Source organism: Juglans regia, chromosome 1 (genome assembly GCF_001411555.2).
Source record: "Juglans regia cultivar Chandler chromosome 1, Walnut 2.0, whole genome shotgun sequence".
Taxonomy (NCBI): domain Eukaryota; kingdom Viridiplantae; phylum Streptophyta; class Magnoliopsida; order Fagales; family Juglandaceae; genus Juglans; species Juglans regia.
The window spans coordinates 29,611,201-29,615,422 of record NC_049901.1 but is presented as its reverse complement, the minus strand read 5'-3'; the positions used below and the strand labels follow the sequence as shown (position 1 = coordinate 29,615,422).

Genomic DNA, 4,222 nt, shown 5'->3' with positions numbered 1-4,222 from the left:
TATTTCTAGTTTGTTATTTGAGACATGGAGAAGAGTTGATATTTTATTTGGGTTGTTGGATTGAAAATTGGATAAATGAGTTTATATGGTTTATTAATTTGAAGTATTTACGTTTGATTTGAAATTGGAAAATATATATTCTTGAATTTGGAAGTACTTTAGCTTTGTTTGAGTTGATTATCAGGTTATATGAGTTAACTCTCCGGACCCTCGGGGACGGGGCGTTACATATACCTTTTTTTTTTTATATATATATAAGTGTCTTAACGATGGTAACAAATAATATATGTGGTGTTTCCGAGATCAAATGGCATTGAAAGAAACCATCGATTAAGATAGCCACAAACGTTATATGTAGCGTCCAAGCCATTACCCACATACATATACTACTACATGCACACATAAATACACCCTAAAACATGCTTACATGAAAGGAGAGCTTAAATTAGGGAAAATTTGGGACATTTTCAAATCAAAGCCCTAAATTAATACAAAAACAACAACAACAACAACAACAATACAAAACCAAGTAACCAATAGCGAACAGAAAAACAAAAAAAGAACAGAAAAAAACTCAATAAGATAAAAAGCTTATGGAAAGACCTTTTGGACCACCATATCCTTAACTGAAAGTTAAAAAGATTTTTTTGCAATCCTTCTTATTGATATAGAATATCCCTTCTTTTTGAATTTTGTGGAATTCTGATGAGGCAAGTTTACAAGTTTACATGCTTGGCCCTTTTATTGAAGTGGACATTTAATTGTTGATGAATGATATGAAGAAACTAGGTGATGATATAATATGAGGTTTCCGGTTCAGAAACTCATTCCTTTCTGTTGATGAGATGCATTGAATTTCAATATCAAATTTCTTAGTTGGAAGGATGTATGAATTCTCTCTTAGCATTTGAAGAAGTTTGATTTGCATTCTATGTCTACTGTGTGCCACATTAGGAGGATCATTCTCTAGAAGAATCAGTCCGAAATCCTTACTTCATTACATGATTCATAGAAAAGGTAGTTTGGTTCATGTGCACACGTAAAAACAATAGAGGTGGATACACGTAAAAAAAAAAAAAAAGAGGCTCTACATGAAAGCATATAAACTAATAAACAAGAAAATCCCAACATTATCTTTTCATGTTGAGTACAAGCTCAAATCAAAACCCTGAATTAATACTCCAACAACAACAGGAGCAACAATACAAAACTAAGCAACCAATAGCGAACACAAAACCAATCGATAACCAAAATGACTAGTAAACAATAGAGTGAGACACGAGAAAATGGCCATGCACGAAAAGCAAACAAACCCAAAAACAGCAAATCAGAAACAGCGGATTGTAGTTACCGAAAAAAAAAATATGGGGGCTTAGCTCTAAAGAAAAATCAGCAACACCAACTGTAGAAAAATAAGCAACGATAATATCTAGCTTACCCAAACAAATTTATACCCATTTCACAAATTTACAAATTCATACTCAAAATACTAAATACAAAGCTTACCCAAATAAAGTTTTGGTAGTGTTACCAACCCAAACCGAGAGAGAGTGATGCATTCTTGAGCCAAGCCGAGAGAGAGAGAGAGAGAGAGAGGAAATTGCACAACCGTGGAAGATCGACCCAGGAACGAAAATAGATTAAGGAAGAGAGAAGAGGGAGAGACGAGCGAGGGAGAGAAGAGGGAGAGGAGTTTCAGAAAAAAATGGCGAGGGAAAGATGAGAGACGAGGGAAAACACAAGGGAAATACGAGGGAAAGAGAGAGGGGCAGTTAGACGGAAACAATAAAATATACCTTTGATCCTTCTACAGGAACTCACCAACTATGACTAGGGAGGGAGATTTATTGTTGCTCAAATTAGGAAAATATATCTTTGTCTATTCCAATGCAAGGATTTTATCTCATAAAAGGTTAAATTTTAGACTTGAACTTGGCAATGGCTAGACCATTGCCAGTGCTCTTAGAAACTCAAAAAAATTGTTGCTCTCTGTTTGCATTAAAATCACTTGTACTAATATTCAAGTTCAAGTTAAAAGCAAATAAGTAATTTCTCCTTACCACAGGAGGCATGATGGTGAGGACTCCACATAAGTATCCTCACCGCTGGAGGTGTGATGCATGTGGAGGTGGGCTCGACGGCTGCAATCAAGGACTAGGTTGGGCGGGGCTGGGCCAACTCCATATGGTAGAAAGAAGGGCTTTTGAGAGAGAGAGAGTAAAGTAGAGGAGATAGAGAGAGAGTTCGTGTGCTGTTTACTATGGCTCGCCGTTGAAATGGGAGTTCGCACTGACTGGCGGGGGTTGTTTTGCTCGGGAGGGGAAAATGTTGCTTGATTAAAGGAAATGATTTGTTTGAATACATTTTCAAACCGTCAAAAACACTGGAAGCTCCTGACAACCTCAATCAAACCTCATGTGGTAGGAGAGCAAAAAGCTTCTAAGCAATGCAGAGCTGAAAAGAAAGAAAATAAAAAAATAAAGTGGGTGGTAAACGGGTAGCCTTCGGTGGTAAGGGCATCGTTACCCATTTTACACCAATGTGGGGCACAACTTCTGGCAACCAAATTGTTGTGATACTTTCCGCATTTTTTGTAAAAAAAAAGCTCCGTTATAGACAAGTTGATTTGTAAACACATGCTACTAATTATTTTTATGGTAATTTTGGTGTTGAAGGCTTTTATATGAGCGGTGTGCTGAATATCTGTCAATAAGGATTTTTGTATGGGGGTGGTTTTCATTACACTAGCATCCAGGAAGTGGAAAAAAAATTTCAAAGACTTCTCTCCTCAGTATGGGTTATGCACAATAGAAGAAGTGTCAAGAGACAGATGATGGTCTTGACTCTTGGGAGTAGAGGAGCCATTGTGAGGCAATTTGGGGCTTGGAGGATGCCGTCATAGATGTGACACTCCCAACCTCCGCTTGAGATGAAACAAAGACTTATAGTGTCGAGACATGCAATACAATGTTACATACCCTTGTTCATGACAGTTAATATGTAATGCATCCTATAAATGCATCTAACAGTATGCAATAACCATAATGGAATAAGGGTGATTGAGTAAAACTTATGCAGAATAAACTAAAACATCCAAATGTCATTCATAACCATCATAAGTTCAAATCATAAGGTGGCATAATCTTAGTACAATTATTCTTGATAAGAAGTCTCCATGACTAAATCAACTGCTTCATGCATTCTAATGCACGAAGGGTTAGGGCTATAATCATCAAAATGAGATATAATCTTTTGTCAAGATCCGGCTCCTCTTCAATCAATCAGATCCACTTGTCCATGTGATGACCCGAGTTTGTCTAGACTTAGCCCTTAGAATTCATTCTAGGTTGCCATGGCATTTTAGGAGCTTTAGTTACTTTGGAAGGCCTTAGAGTCTTTGATTTGGTAACTTGAGCCCAAGAGGAGAGTGACCTTAGATTACCTTGTAATTTTTTACCCTATTTAGAAACCCCAGGCCCAATTTGCTTTAGGCCCATGACCCAAATCTTAAGTCACTAGTGTCATGTGTCATGAAAATGTTACACTTTGAATCTAGTCTTGATAGTGGGTTAAGGGGGACAGAGAGGTGTAGGAAAGCACCAAGAAATGGCTTGCACGCCTATCCTAAAGGAACCTAGGAACCTAGGAATCTAGTCATGACAAGTTGCCACTTGTCAACTTGCTAGAAACCTTCTACAAGAACCAAGGGGCAAAAGGAACCTAGGAAGACTAAAAGATTTTCGGCTAGCCCAGCTTCCCACACACCTAGCCCATTGTCTTGGCTAAAATTTGAGTTCCAAGGTAGATTTCTTGGAAAAGAAAGCCTAGGGAAGTGAAATAGAGCTTTTCTAGAAACTTTGCATGGGAAACCGAAGGGAGGCACATAGGATTTCGAATTTGGTCAGCTTTTACCAAGTGTTAAGCATGCACTAAGTTTCTATAAGAATATGTGATGAGACTTTTGTATCAAGGACAAATATGTCATTAGGGTTTCGGCTAGAACACTCTCAAGATCCCCATTCACTTGCCACTTCCCACTTAAATTATTTTGGACCAATGGCACATGAAATGTCACCTAAGGAAGGAGTACTTGGAAGATGAAGCATCAACTTGGGAAAAGTAGAAGGAGTGGACGACTATGGCTATGGCACACGCCTAATGCCACTTGTCATCCATACCAAAGGTTACTTGTTAGGAAAGGGAAGAGGCATGTAATGTTTTA

General features: G+C 37.9%; 1 non-coding gene across 1 annotated transcript; it reads right to left on the bottom strand.

Annotated features, from left to right (window-relative positions):
• Nucleotides 1-280: 280 nt before the first annotated feature.
• LOC118344348 lies at nt 281-406 on the bottom strand. The gene has a single exon (XR_004798121.1). It is a non-coding gene; the product is annotated as a small nucleolar RNA snoR80 (small nucleolar RNA).
• Nucleotides 407-4,222: the final 3,816 nt, after the last annotated feature.